Source organism: Gymnoscopelus braueri (assembly GCF_963280865.1).
Source record: "Gymnoscopelus braueri genome assembly, chromosome: 3".
NCBI lineage: Eukaryota > Metazoa > Chordata > Actinopteri > Myctophiformes > Myctophidae > Gymnoscopelus > Gymnoscopelus braueri.
The window spans coordinates 50,813,334-50,829,937 of NC_137612.1; the positions used below are offsets into that span (position 1 = coordinate 50,813,334).

Here is a 16,604-nt window from a genome sequence, read left to right on the forward strand (position 1 = left end):
ATCTGATATATAAGTTCATAACGTTGTGAGCTTGTAGTTCAGCTAATTTAGAAACACATCTTCTCTTACTCACTGGGTACAAAACCTTTTCAGATGGGGTTCCATGGCAAAATACTTTTGGGGTCCTTGAGATGAAGATGTTTTGAGAAACACTGGAATAAGCTGAGGTACTATACAAACACAAGGCCCTAGGTTTTATGCTAATTAACCCATTTAAGACCAGGAACGCATAGTGTGTCATTTTAAGATTTATTTGGCTATTTCTTTTTTTTCTTTTTTTTTACCGTGAACATTTTTGCAAATCTTAACAAATTTCTTCCAAATCCTATCAGTTTTCAGACAAACTTATGTTGCTATTATATCAGTGGTTCTCAAACTTTTTCATGTCAAGGACCCCCAAAATCATATGTATTTGGTCACCGACCCCTGTTAAAATATGTTGTTCCAGGGACCCCCAGAAGCAAAGATGCGTTCCCGGTCTTTGTGGAATAATGGACCAGAGATGAACAAGACTGATCTGTAGCCAGAAGTATTAGACCGGAGAAGAAAGAGACAGATTGATCTATAGCAAACATTATTGAACCAGAGAAGAAGAGATGACTGATGTGTAGCCAGCATCATTGGTCAGGAGAAGAAGAGTGCGTTGTGCCTCAAGTCCTTTACCTGTTAATTTGACACAGCTTCCCCATCTGTTCCTGTGGCTTCGACGCTAATTGACTCAACACCCCCCCTCCTGTGCTGCTCATTTTCCACTGCCTAGAATCTTAAGGGCATTGGTTCTCAACGTCGGGTTCGGGGACCCTCAGGGGTCCTTCGGGGGGTCCCCAGCAAAAGTAGTTAACGTAGCGTCACAATAATTTTAACCACGTTATACATTTATATATTGGCTATTCAAAAATAGCAGATCTACAAGCTCGCAGCGCGGCACGAAACATCTGCTATTTTTGAAAATGTTTGAAAGATATCGAAAATGTTTAATCATTTAGATTTTTTTTAACATAAATCTTTTCTTCTGGGGGTTCCTGGCACGAAACATTTTCAGATGGGGGTGCACGGCCAAATATATATCAATTTGGGGGTCCTTGGCACAAAAAAGTTTGAGAATCACTGCTTTAGGGCAGTGGTTTTCAACCTGTGGGCGGGGGCCCACTGGTGGGTCATAAGGATATTGCAAGTGGGCCCCCAATTATTTGAATGATAATGTATATTATTATTATTAATAGCTATTATCAATGGATTCGAACCCACAACCGGTGGGCCGGCACTTTATCACTGCACTACCTGAGGCCCGAGCGCTCTTACAATTATCACAAAAATAACACACAAGCTCACAACGTGTCGCGAATGCGACACGTTGTGAGCTTGTAGATCGGTAATTTTTTGCCGAGAGATTTGGTGTAGAGAATCAGAATCAGAATCAGAATCAGAATCAGAATCAGTTTTATTGTCACATCACAGGTTTACAAGGTAAAAAAGTGGGTGAAATTCTTTTTTGTACATCGTTCCCATCGCAACGTTAGTTTCCATAGAAAGAAGAGGGGGGGGGAGAAGAAGAGGGTGGGGGGTAAGTGGGAAGGAGATCAAAACAAGAGAGCAACAGAAGGCCAGACAAGTTATCTACATATTTACAAATTACCTGAGATAATAAAAACTAAAAAAACTAAACTAAGGTGCCTGAGCATAGCAGCAATGTATTGTATACTGTGCATGTTATACTTATACTGTGCATGATAGACAATGGACGTTAAGGTGCTTAGAGGAAAAGGAGCACAATTAAAAAGACCAAAAAAAAAGTCAGTGCGTTATACAAGGGATTAAGGTGCAAAAGGTCAGTGCGTGTCCACCTAGAGTGGACTGACCCTAGTATAATCCGCATGTAGCTCCATGAGGGAGTGCAACAAAAAGTCATTTGTACCTGGTGTAGTCCACAGGTGTGTCCGAGGGGGGGCTAAAGTCCAAGTCATTGTCCCTGGTATAATCCACAGGTGTGTTCAGGAAGAGCCAGAAAAAGTCTGCGCTGCCTGTTGTCAGGCTGCTGAACAAGGCCTATGCCTCATTCAGGCTTATGCCCCATTCAGCATTCTGACAGCAGCCGGATTGAAACTACACCAGTACCTGGTGGTGGAACTCTTGATACTGCGGTAGAGCCCCTTGCCCGGTCGCGGTCGTTGTAGGGGGTTGAACAGTCTGTGACTTGGGTGGTGCTTGTCCTTGATGATGCGCTTGGCTTTGACCACGCACCGCTTTTTGTACAGTTCCTGGAGCGCTGGGAGCTCGATTCCCATTATCCGCTCTGCCGATCGCACTACTCGTTGTAGGCTGATCTTTTCTCGGGCAGTGCAGTTCCCGTACCAGGCCGTGACACAGCCTGTTAGGATGCCTTCGACAGAACTGTTGTAGTATAGCCTGAGGATGCGACGTCCTACTCCGAGCTTCTTCAGGCGGCGGAGCCAGTACAGTCGCTGCTGAGCCTTTTTCCTCACGTGTGTGGAGTGCGTCTCCCATTTGAGGTCCTCCTCGATGTAGAGTAGATATAAAAAAGTGGTCAAAGTACAACTCCGGTTCTCCATGACATTATGTAAAAAAAAACTAATCACAGTCATTTCCTTTAAAACCCCAGAAGAAACATGTCTTCATTGTGATGTCTTCATCTGATCCAAGCCAACAATGGATCGATTGATCGTTAAAATAAGCACGCTCCGAAAAAGCACGCGGCCCACCCATCTGTCCACTTAACAAGTGGTCAGACGGGTGGGCTGCGAACGTGCATGTGAGTCAGGTGTGTGAGTATGCAGGCTCATGCTTGGCTGTGTGCACGTGCGTGCGTGTGTGCGTGCGTGTGTGCGTGTGTGTGTGTGTGGTGCTCAGGACAGTCCTGATGAGATGGTTTCACCTCACAGCAAGTTACATAGATTGTGTGGGACCTGTCCTGTGCTGTTAGGCATGGTGGCCGATACTATAGGCCCTATAGCAGTTTTTTGCCATGCCTGCCCTGCTTCTTACATTCGAACATTGTCTTTCCATTTCTGGAGACAAAATACTCTTATTAACTCTTTCACTGCCAGGAATGAATTCATTCATCCGTCTCCAGTCCTCTTGCCGGCGAAAACAGCGATTTTACTGTACCTTTGAAAAATCATGGAATATTCTCCGTGACCTCTGTCCTCACGGAGATCGGCTCATTACACGCACAGGGGTGTCGTAGTATAGGGGGAAAACATTGTCCGGTCGTGATCCTCCATTCCAGAGTTATGGCCGTTTCAATGTGGCTTGTTTTTTGAAAAAAAGCATAAAAAGTGTCAGTATTGATGTTGACTACAGTAAGGATTCTGTAGAAACTCTGCCTGCACTGTTGTTACTATGGGTCCAGTATGATGGTCAAATATCTATCTCTATCTATATACTGTATATCTTTCTCTGTGGCAAAAGGTAAATTTAGACCACTGCTGATCCTGCATATTTTGTGTCAGTGTGATTTGCCTTTCGTGGGCGAATGGCCCAATGGTCTTATCATTTGCAGACACACTATAATAAACTAGAAAAAGTGCTCCTCGGAGCACAGGTCTCCGCCAGGTCAGGTAGGTTATTGTGGGCCAGCAATGTTCAGAATTTGCCAATCAGGATGGAATATAAAAAATCGGACGGAATGATCTTTATCATTTGACTATAGAGATAATGTGTACTGATTTGCATGATGTTTGGACAAAATATGTAGGAGTAATATAAAAAATATGAATCGGCCTCCTGGTGGCACTATAATAGGGCAATGTGAAAAGGGTGGCGTTTGTTCTTCAACGTAGTGCGAATGTGCGTGCAAAGTTCCACCACAATCGGACGCTGCGTTCATGATTTGCGGCATTTTGTTCAAAACGGGCCACTCCTGCAAACTTTAGATGTCAATGTTAGCCAATCAGGATGGAATATGAAAAATCAAATAGATCCATCTTGATCACATGACTATAGAGATCATGTGTACCGATTTGCGTGAAATTTGGATAAAATATGAAAGCTTAATCTCAAAATATGTGTTTTACATAAGTCGGCCTCCTGGTGGCGCTATAAAAGGCTAATGTGAAAAATGCAGGGCAGATGTTTTTCCTTGGCCTCTAGGGAGTATGCGTGCAAAGTTTCACGCAGATCGGTGCAGTTACACTTACAAATGCAAATTGGCCTTTTATAGCGCCACCATGAGGCTGATTTGAAAACGTTCAAGTGGCATTTGTTCCTCGGCATAGTGGGAATGTGCGTGTGAAATTTCACGGAAATCGCAAGCTGCGTTCATGATTTGAGGCATTTAGTTCAAAATGGACCAAAACTGCAAACTTTGGAAGGCAACTGTAGCCAATGAAGATAGAATATGGCTAATCTGACAGATCCGTGTTGATCACATGACTATAGAGATACTGTGTACTGATTTGCGTGATGTTTGGATAAAATCTGTAGGAGTGATATGAAATAATGGGTTTTGCACAAATTGGCCTCCTGGTGGCGCTATAACAGGTCCATGTAAAAAAATTGGGGCAGAGGTTCTGAATTGGCATCCAGGGAGTGTGTGTGCACAGTTTTGCAGTGACCGGGCCAACGGTGCCAGAGATTAGCTGTTCACAGACAGATGGACGGACGGACACACAAACGGACGGACACACAAACGGACGGACGGACGGACAGGGGGTAAAACATACTCTCTCGCCATGCCTTTCGGCCTGGCGGAGACAATAATAAGCATCAGAGTCACAGACACTTTTTCATGGGGATACTCTACCTAAATCTGACTTGAATACATGTATCTTCATGGTCTTATCTTATACAATGTAATGGATCAGGATGGGAATCTTATTTCATTTTCTCATTGCCTCCCAGATAGTCACAACAGAGACTAAGATTGATTGTTGTTATCGATTCCCATATCTGTACTATCAATCTCACTTTCAATGGCGGGGGGGCAAAGATACTGCGAGCTTCCTTTGTATCAAGCCCACTTCACCAGACATGAAACAATTAAACATTATTTATTGTTTCCCACCACACTGGTTCTTAACACATTCCCCGCCAGAGGGTTTTTTTTTTTTTACTTCCCCCAATGCCAGCATTGTTTTAACCTTTTTTAACAATTTTTTAAGTAGTCACAAAATATTTTCCGTGATCACCGTCCTCACGGTGATCCCCTCATTACACACACACAGGAGTCTCGTAGAATCGTGGGAAAAAAAATCCGATTGCGGTAATCCGTTCCATAATTGCAGCCAGTTGAAAATAGCATGTTTCACCCAAAATAACATGGTAAAAAAAAAAAGTACACAGGAGCCGAGATACAGGATTTTAAAGTAATAAGTTAACCAAGGAGTGAATGGAGCTAGAAATCTTTGGATCGCGATATCTCTGGTTCTGTGTGGATTATTTTTTTTTGAACAACGGTTATACTCGTTGTTGGCGGTAAACGGGTGTATTTTTCAACAACGGTTTTACTCGTGTTTGGCAGGTAATAGGATCCCTGGCTAAATACGCCTTATATGCCTTAATCCTATATCAAAATTGCCTAGAGGGTCAACCGACGGTGGGTGGACGTCACAAACGTAGCATGTGGACCTGCGAGGCGCACTGTTGTTCCGATCCGCACTAAACCGGTCAGGGGTCTGCTATCAGAATAGCCACACCAGAGACCATGTGTGGCGCACCCATTGCTCCGCCCCCTCTGTGCAGTGGTGTAAAGTAACTAAGTACATTTACCGAAGTACTGTACTTAGGTACAATTTTGAGGTATCTTTTACTTCACTGGAGTATTTCCAATTTTTAGTACTTTTACTTCTACTCCACTACATCTCAGAGGCAAATATTGTACTTTTACTCCACTACAATTATTTGAAAACGTTAGTTACTAGTTACTTTGTAGATTTTGATTATTATGACAAAACAGTATTAACCACTTCTGCCCTATATACATTTTGGCTCTCAATGCGTCGCATCGCGACGCATTGTGAGCTTGTAGATATGCTGTTTTCAAAAGATTCTTAGACATTTTAGACATTTTAGAACGTGTGAAATGGCCGGGACATACTGCATAATGAGTACTTTTACTTTTGTACTTTAAGTATATTTTGATACCAATACTTTTGTACTTTTACTCAAGTAAATGTTTTATTCCGGACTTTTACTAAGTAACAGAGAATATCTACATTGCAGTATTGATACTTTTACTGAAGTTTCAACAGCCGCACAGTGTTGTCTATCAGTAGCCAAAGAGCTCATCCATTACTTCACTGTATGTGATCAATGCCCTACTTTGCCTACTACACTGTCCAAACCGATTGATTGAAGGGTGGTAGTAGTACAGATATCAGAATCGATAAAAAGCAATCAATCTTCCCTGTTGTGGCTAGCTCTGAGTCTGAGTGCATTGATTTTTAAAGGTTGTCTGGAAAGTGGAAACTGTAGGCTACCAATTTACAATTTAGGCATTTAGCAGACGCTCTTATCCAGAGCAACTTAAAATATGCAAGGTAAACACATACATCAAATGCAGAGAGACAGTGTGCCTCAGTAAACTAGGATCACAGGTAGAACCTACCAGTGAGCAACTAGAAAGTAGGTAGGGTAAGTGATGTGTTTTTGTTAAAAGATTAAAGCACTATATTCTGATAGTAAGCATGGTTATAGAGTGTTTGTTCAGTAACAGAGGCCTCCCCGTCTTTCTGGCTCTATAATAAACAGAAAATACATTTTCAGGTGTATTTAAAAATGTCCATACCCATTTATCAGCTTCAATTTGATAGTGTTCCAGTTCCAATTGTGTCTGCTCATTTCTTAGTGCCATCTGTTCCAATTTCACTTGTTTCATCTGTATTCTGTGCAAGTTCTCTCTCCTGATTGGATAAAATAGGTATCCTGACTGTTTACTGAAGAGCAGGAGAGATGGGGAGACTCCTGTAGGGGTCTATACGCAGCCTCCTCTTTTTCCATTTTTACAGAAAATCTCTTCGCTAAAAATAAACCAATCTACAAGCCCTCGAGGTTGTGAGTTTGTAGAGTTTGTAGAGTTCAGTTCTTTCCCTGAATGTTCGCCTACTGTATTATGACATGTCAAGAATAGAGTTCATGTGGTTAAAATGATTGATCAAACCATGCCATGCATCTCATACTCACTCGACAGATATGATAGAAACATTTTATGTAATATTTGAATTAGTGGTTGTATGTTGAGACAGTGTCAAATATAATGCTTAGAACACAGTATGAAAACTTTTTGGGGGATCTGGGCCCACTTGAACATCTTGAAAGCGTCGCGACCCACCCATGAGCATGTTTATTTTAATGATCAATCAATTGATTGTGTTCCGGCTTGACACATACAGTAGAAGTAATTTTTTCAAGGTTTAATTTGTATTTATTTATTAGTATTATTATTTTTTAAATATGTTTATATTAATAAAATAAGAAAAAGAGGTTGCGCATCAACAATGGGGTTTCTCAGTTTAAGTGCTAGACCCACAATCCAGTTTACACATCAAAAGTAGGAGTTGAAAAAATCTCCAAAAAGGGTCGCACATCCAAAATTTCTAATCAACGGAAGACAAAGTACTCACATTTCCACTTTTTTATTGGCACACACCAATAAACAAATCTTCCATTGATTTGAAATTTTGGATGTGTGCCCCTTTTTGGGATTTTTTTCAATTCCTACTTTAGATTTTTATATTAACCCATTGAGACCGGGAACGCATCTGTGTGTCATTTTTAGATTTCTTTGGCTATTCAAAAATAGCAGATATACAAGCTCATAGCGCTATGAGCTTGTAGATCTGCTATTTTTGAAAAATTTTGAAAAATGGTGAACATCTTTTTTAAGCGTTAGGATTTAGAAACTATTAAAAAAAAATCGGCCTCAGGTCTTAATGGGTTAATGTTATATTATCATTGAAATCTTGCCAATTATTTGGGGACCCATATCCTCACGGGGCTCCCGGCCCACAGGTTGGGATGGGAATGGCTGATCCACTGCATTACCATAATGAAGAAAGAGCGCGCATTGATTCCTTTCTAAATCAGTCTAGTGGGCTAATGTCTACAGTATTCTCTTTGCCATCCGATACTTCCTGCAACCTGTCACACACATCGGGCCCAGAACCACTTAACCTGCTGGGAAAGCTATATTCCTGAGCTTAGTGTAATCTAGTAGTCAATATACACCCAGTGAACTGAGATTGGAACCCACTTTCAGAATCCCTGAGGCGGTGGGAGGTAAGTAACTAAGTACATTTACTCAAGTGCTGTGCGAATCCCGGCATGCCTATATTCTGGGGGGACATGCGCTGAAAAATCTCAATTGCCATTTTTAGATTTCTTTGGCTATTCAAAAATAGCAGATCTACAAGCTCATAGCGCGGCACCGAGTGCCGCGCTATGAGCTTGTAGATCTACTATTTTTTTTAAATCGTGATTTTCTTTGCAAATCTTTGAATATATATATATTTTTAAAGAAATTTTTAACTCAAATATTTGCTTCTGGGGGGTCCCTGGAAGAGCATATTTTGAGATGGGGGTCCGCGGCCAAATACATATAATTTTGGGGGTCCTTGACATGAAAAAAGTTTGAGAACCAGTTATATTATAGCAACATAGTTTTTTTTCAAAAGAACTGTTAGGATTTAGAAAACATTTGTAGAATCCCCCAGAAGCAAAGATTTACACAAATGTTCACGATTTAAAAAAAATAGCAGATCTACAAGCTCATAGTGCGGCACTCGGTGCCTCGACGAGCTCACAGCACGTCGAGTGTTTTTATATTGTTGTATCGCTACTTTTACTTAAGTAAATAATCTGAGTACTTCTTCCACCTCTGGCCGTCACAGAGGACTATCATCAGAGCTTTGATCAGTGATTTGTCCAAGCCAGACTGAAAGAGGGCTCTGCCCCTGTAGCACACTGCTACCTTCACTAGTCCCCTTTCCTTGCAACCTCCCTTACTTCCTTCCCTAACCCTGTAGATCGGCTATTTTCTAAAAAGAATTACGCCACCATAGTACAACCAAGTATAATACAGGTTACGTGGTTAATCAGACTAATTGATTAGGAGATACATGAGAAAAACTAAATGTATATATTAAAAAAACGTTTTATTAATATATATTAAAAAAATGCTTCTCAATTAATTGATTAACCTACAAGAGACAGATTTTTTTAAATATATTTAAATGTTATTCCACAGTTTTGCAGTTGTACATCACATACCTATATATGAATATATAGAACATAATATCGCATAAATACATTTACTGGCAGGTTTACAGGTTTACCAGCAATTTCAAGGTCAAGGTCAGTGCTTTCTTGTGAAACATCCCCTTCGGTTATCCCCCTGCTCCCAAATACCCCCTCCCTACCTGCCCACCAGCCTACCCACCCCTTAGTATTAAACGAGAGGAAGAGGGGAAGGGAAAATAAAAATGTTAAGAAAAGAAGGAAAAATAAAAATAAAAATATAAATAAGAGAAGTGAGAATAAAAAAGAAGAAAAGAGAAAAAAAGAAAAAAGAGAAACGAAAGAAAAAGAAAGAGTGAACACAGCATGTTGTCTCTGCCTCGAATGGTGCATGCACCTCATGGGTTGTGATTCGGAACTCAGAATCCACACCTTAAAATTTCGGGTGGTTTATCTAATCAGGTAGATGGTTTGTAGTGCATCAAAGTGGGAGATGAGAGGCTGCCAGTGTTTATAAAAAATGTCAAATTGAATGGACAGCAAATTGAATCTTTTCTAGTTTAAAAAATGTCATTAAATCCCATAACCATGATGCGTTTGAAGGAGGTAAGTGTTTTTTCCATAAAAGGAGGATTCGACGACGAGCCAGATTACATTGACTGCCAGAGTTAAAACCTCGTTCATAGCAGCCCTTGCCAGCGATTTTCGTGTTTTTTTGTTTCGTTATTTTGTTATTTAATTCACATATAGAAAGTCTATCTGGACAGTTGAATCGTTTTGATCGTTCCACCACTAGAGAGCAGCACATACCAGCTTGATCGCCTCTCGATCACACTCGCCCCCCGCCACACCCACTCACACAGTCAAACACATGAACCGGAAGTGAAATGTCTCAGATTCTGTGATCGGCGAAAATTACGATGTGATACACAACGGGGATGACTGTTCGTCACCCAGACCATAGATTATAGGAGGGGAGGTCTCCGATCGTTTTTTATAGCGTGTGAAAAACCGTTTGTTTCCCTATTATGGTCGAAAATGACTGGGGGGAAAAATGTAAAACCGGAAACGGAACCCAAGTCATGAAACCGGATGCAGTGGTGGTTGAAGTAAGTGGAACCTGAAACTTAGCCTGATTCATAACAGAATAAAGTGATCAGAGCATAAAGATCAATAAAGACCATAGATCGCATTAATGCGATCCTGGTGGCCAGGCGTGCTATTTATTAGATCGCATTAATGCGATAATGGCGGCCAATGAGTTAAGTCAATTATTGCTTCTTAATATCGGTTTCGGTATATCTTCGATTAATTGCCCAGCCCTAATACAACATACTTACATACATATACTACTACATTTATTGTTGCTGTTGAAACCGCATACAGTATGTCCAAAACTGTTATTTTTCAAGATTCAAAAGAAACAATTTGCAAAAATTGCAGATCTGCTATTATTTTTGATACTTTTGGGTGAAACCGTAGTATGAGCAAGTATAGGCCATTCGTTTACGGAAAAAAACATAAGGAAATGAATGGAGATAAGAGGTTTCTGCCCAACAGCGATGGATGATATACTGCACATTCTCTCTGTTCTCTCCTTTCCCTCCCATTGCCTCCAAGCCTGCAGAACGCCTTACATCTCATCATGCATCACATCAGCCCACATGCTCAACCCCGCCATGTGTAAAGTAACTAAGTACATTTACTAAAGTACTGTACTTAAGTACAATTTTGAGGTATTTGTACTTTACTTGAGTAGGCCTATATCCAATTTCCAATACTTGTACTTCTACTCCACTACATCTCAAAGGCAAATATTGTACGTTGTACTCCACTACAATTATTTGAAAACTTGAGATCCTAGTTACTTTGTAGATTTTGAGTAAAACATACATCAACCACTTCAGTCCTATATACATTTCGGCCATTTGAAAATAGCCGATCTACAAGCTCACATTGCGTGGCTATGCGACGCATTGTGAGCTTGTAGATCTGCTATTTTCAAAAGATGTTTATACACTTGAAAACATTTTGCACAATGACTACATTTACTTTTGGTACTTTAAGTACATTTTGATGCCAATACTTTTATACTTTTACTCAAGTACATTTTGAATTCCGAACTTTTACTCGTAACAGAGTATTTCTACATTGCAGTATTGATACTTTTACTTACGTAAAACATTTGAGTTATTTTTCTACCACTGCCGACATCCCACCAGCTTTCACTGAACTAAAGGGTTAATGTTTTACACTCCATTCCCCTCCTCCGCCTCCAAAATCTGATGAAAGCCATTGTCAGTGGTCTGATACTAGAGACTGATGTCCCACTTGATTACATTGGAAGAGAGATACTGGAATTCTCTGGAAGACAGTGACTGATCAAAGCTGTTGGAGCGGTTCAGTTCAGCAGTTTTTTTTAGTAGTAGTTGAAAGCTTCTGTCACCTCAGAACTTCCTTATATTTACCTCTTGATGCAACTGTTTTTAAATTGCCTGTACTTATAGGTCATTCACTGATGTACTTTGACAAGATATACGCTGATGTATTTGTATTTGACCTATCTTTATTCTTTATTTTGTACCCTACTTTCTCTTTTGTTGTTTAAAGGGAAAGGCCACTTTGGTAGAGGTTTGGGTTGTGTAGTTACCTTGCCATGATGTAACTCCAAAGGTGGACAAGAAGAGGAAAAAAAAGCTCCAGTGATTAGAAATTGATACTTCAAAATATGCTCCTCATTGACTTGAAGTTGATTAACACAATATAGAACATCACCAATCCCGGTACTGTTGTTTTTGAAATAAAAATGTTAACTTCCTGTTGATTTTACTATTTGAAGATCCGGATCCACGGATCCACGGATCCAGTCCGGGTTTTCTTCCTAATAAAAACAGGAACAGGAAGTTAACAGTACAGTACTGGGTTTGGTGATATTCTTTATTGTCTGAATCAACTTCTAATCACTGGAGCAATTATTTTTGATTTCTTGTCCACCTTTGGAGTTACATCATGGCAATGGTAACCACACAACCCAAACCTCTACCAAAGTGTTCTTGCCCTTCAACAGCTGATGGTTGGTGGTGCGGCTGAGAGAGGGTGAGCAAGCTATCAGTGTATGAATGTCTCCGTGACCGTGTACTTGTATTGTATTATATTGCATGTTCTTATGTCTTATGTTGTGCATGAGTTTATGGGACCCCCTTGCAAATGAGATGCCGCTTCTCAAGGGGAAATCCTTTCAATAAATCCTGAACAGTCTGAAGTTTCACATCCTGGTTTGACAACTGACAACTGAATTTCCCCCGGGATCAATAAAGTCCATCGATCTGTTTGTTGAATTTCAACGCTGTTCATGTTAAGAATAAAAAGTACTTTCCCTCTTTATTCCAATATTCCCCCCTCTGTTCTTTTAACCCATTGAATCCGGGAACGCATGTCTGTCATTTTAGATTTCTTTGGCTATTCAGAAATAGCAGATATACAAACTCATAGCGAGTGCCGCGCTATGAGCTTGTAGATCTGCTATTTTTGAAAAATTGTGAAAATGTGTGCAAATCTTTGAATATATATTATTTAACATTTGTAAAATATTTTGTTCCAGGAACGCCCAGATGCAAAGATTTGTTTATAAATGTTCGCTTTAAAAAAACATGTATACCCAAAGATTTGCACAACTTTTCAAGATTTTTCAAAAATAGCAGATCTACAAGCTCATAGCGGGGCACTCGGTGAGCTTGTAGATCTGCTATTTTTGAACAGCCAAAGAAATCTAAAAATGACAGAGACGTGTTCCCGGATTCAATGGGTTAAAAAAATGGCATCCTATAAAAAATGTAGAGTGTGAAATAGACTCGTACGTTCAATAATGGTTCGACTGATCTTTATTTACACCGTCCTTTGAGCACGTTTTTGTGCATGGGTGGATCTATTGGGACACTGCATGTCAGTTCAATTAAAGCACATAGTAGGCCAATGTATAGGTTCACATCTTTCATGTTCCGTGGAAGGAAATGTAATGAATTCAAATCCAATCTCATCTCTAAAACGCATGCGGCATTAGCTATGTTTCCCACGTTTCCCTCGGTGGCCTCCCGACTGACAGGCAAGAAATGAATTATTCAGCACTGTCGCTGCTGTGTTACCTTTTAACCTAGACCTGAGGCCGATTCTACAAATACCCAGTGGTGTAAAGTAACTAAGTACATTTACTTGAGTATTTCCGATTTTCAGTACTTCTACTCCACTACATCTCAGAGGCAAATATTGTGCTTTTGCTCCACTACATTTATTTGAAAACTTTAGTTACTAGTACTTGAGTAAAAGTACTCATTATGCGGAATGTCCCATTCCACAACATTCCTTTGAAAATAGCAGAAGCTCACAACGCGTGGCAAAGCTATCTTCGAATTTCCAAAGTATAAAATAGGGCTTAGCTGGTTAATGTATTATGTTTTGTCTTAATAATCCAAATCTGCAAAGTAACTAGTAACTAAAGCTGTCAAATAATTGTAGTGGAGAAAAAGTACAATATTTCCCTCTGAGATGTAGAGTAGAAGTATAAAGAATTGAAAAATGGAAACTCCAGTAGAGTAAAGATACCTAAAAAATGCAGTTAAAGTACAGTACTTGAGTAAATATAGGCTACTTTAGTTACTTTCCACCCCTAACACAATACTGTAGCTCTAGTAGCAGTTGTTTGATCCAAGGATTTATTTAATGACCGCGGCTCAGAGCAAGGCAGGCTGCTGTGCACGGATAAATCCTGCTAATATCGTCATTTCACAACATGGCGAGTTCCATTCAACCCCCCCAGTTTGCATACGGGTCCATTTTGGATCCATTTGTACACTCTTGGAGTTACAGAATTGTAAGGTTCCATTTGGCTGGTATTTTTTACTTTATTGGAGTATTTCCAATTTTCAGTACTTGTTCTACTCCACTACATCTCGGAGGCAAATATTGTACTTTTACTCCACTACAATTATTTGAAAACTTGAGTTAGCCTACTAGTTACTTTGTAGAAGGGCTTTTTTCCCCCAGACTTTATTATATAACACGTATCTCTAAAACACATGAAAGACACAAATGGCAAATTATGTAGCAAAGCTCTGTTATAAATTGATATCTTTGAAACATCTTCCTAGTATGAAAATCCTAGTATGAAAATCATGCAGCCACTTTCATATTAAACTATGCGATGGACCTGTGCTATTATACTAGTTTCTTAATGACAACGTACCATTTTAACCTATAGCGCACCATAATGCTACATGTTTAGCAAAGAGTGGTATTTTACAATTGTAATAATATTTTTTATTTTGTTCAGTTATTTAAAAAGAAAAGGCCGCTCAGTGACTTAAAAACAAACAATGCCATTTTAAAATCTATTCTGAATGCCACAGGTAGCCATTGCAGGGAGGCCAGAACAGAGGTAATGTGGTTGTATTTTCTGGTTCTCGTGAGAACCCTAGCTGCAGTATGTTGGAGGCGGTTCATAGATTTACGTGTTAGTCCGGAAAATAGGGAATTACAGAAGCTCAGGTCAGTTTGTGAATCAGAAAATGAAATAAGTCATTTTGGCAATGTTCCTGGTTTGGCAGATGGATGAGTTGGTGATGCTGGGAAAAAAAATAAAATCTTTATATTGTTTTTGAGGACGTGTGTTGAATATTACCCTACCCCCAGATTCCAGGCCTCATGGGAGCACTGCAAACCATGTGTTTGTTGCAGCTGGCATACACTGTCCCTGTGTGCTTTTGGTCACATTATGTGTCTCTACGGAAAGGTACACTGCTAACATAATGATAGGCAGGTCTCTTTGGGAGGGACAGCGAGTGCATTTTCCGGCAGCAGAAGATGCCGCGGCGGAGCAGCGGGCTGCCGGCGGGGGAGCAGCGTGAAGCCGGCGGCAGAGCGGCAGGTGCCGGGAGGCGGGGCGGCAGCAGCAGAGGCGGAGCGGCAGTTTCCTATGCCTAAACCTAACCCCTAAACCTAACCTCAGTAAAACTATACCTAAACCTAACCCTAACCCCTAAACCTAACCTCAGTAAAACTATACCTAAACCTAACCCTAACCCCTAAACCTAACCTCAGTAAAACTATACCTAAACCTAACCCTAACCCCTAACCCTAACCTCAGTAATATTTTATTACAAGGATTGGTAGGCTATAGTCCTACTGATTCCACGCTGCCGCTCCACCGCCGGCGACTGACGCTCCTCCGCCGACAGCCTGCCGCTCCGCCGCCGGCAGTCACTGCCGGCAGCTGCCGCTCCTCCACCGGCAGTTCCGCACCAGCATCCGCTGCCGGAAAATGCACTCGCTCCTTCTGCTCCTTCTCCTTCTTTGAGTGGTGTTGAGGTTCTGATGTTACAAGCAGAGCACTCCCTGTCATGCTGATGACCTACTTTGAATACATTGGTTCCACTCCAGGATTATGGTGCATGGTGTGGTGTACCCTACCATGTATAAAGGAAACCCTGTCATCTCTCCTACAGCCCCCCACAGCACAAGACCGGATGGCTACCTTGAAGCACAACATCTCAGAAGTCCGATTGTCCAGAACCGCCGATCCAACCGCTATGCCCAATTGCCCATGTATGTGACCAACTGACTTCAAACTCGGTGCACACATCTGCGAGGACCTGAGGGAGTGTGGTACCCGGCCAGATAGGTGGTTGTTATGAACCGACGATCCGACCGATATGCCCATATTTGGGCATGCCAGTGCATTTCTGTGTTTCTCGAGGACGTACGTATCAACTTCTAACTCTGCGTATGTGTTGCCGAGGCCCAAGGGGGTGGCGTGCCAGGTGTGTAAGTCAGTGGGATCAGCAAATCTCCAAAACGATCTATAAATCCACAAATCCCCCATATGGTGATCCCCGATGTCTTCAATATGACGCCATAGACTGGCCTCCAAGTACAACAGGCTCAGCGCGCGTGTTCCGACCATTCAACTCCAACGCGACGCCAGACTGCTGCACAACGACATGGCGGACGAGTCAGACGAAATTGTTGCACGGCTGGACTCCTTAATTGACGGTGTAGAGAATGAGCTAGTGCTGAAGTGGCTGAGCGACATGAAGGTGTTCGCTCAGGATCCTCGAAATCTTGAAAGGTGGTGGGAGCAGCGGAAGGACATGGAGGAGGAGCAGACCGAACCAAACATTGCAGACACGAGCGTCTCGCCGCCGACAGACATACCACCAAGTGAACCCCAAACGCCACCCCTGCCGAAGGACATACCACCAAGTGAACCCCAAACGCCACCCCCGCCGAAGGACATACCACCAAGTGAACCCCAAACGCCACCCCCGCCGGAGGACATACCACCAAGTGAACCCCAAACGCCACCCCCGCCGATCCAGGTTGCGATCTCCCTGTGTGGAAGAGTCGATGAAAGCAACCCT

The 16,604-nt window shown here is 41.4% G+C and overlaps 1 protein-coding gene across 1 annotated transcript in view; it reads left to right on the top strand.

Annotated features, from left to right (window-relative positions):
• The window catches only part of gnai2b (guanine nucleotide binding protein (G protein), alpha inhibiting activity polypeptide 2b), a gene marked incomplete at both ends in the record, with an annotated part of 121,068 nt that overhangs the window by 40,718 nt on the left and 63,746 nt on the right, over positions 1–16,604 (top strand). The gene's annotated exons all lie outside the window — the stretch shown is intronic.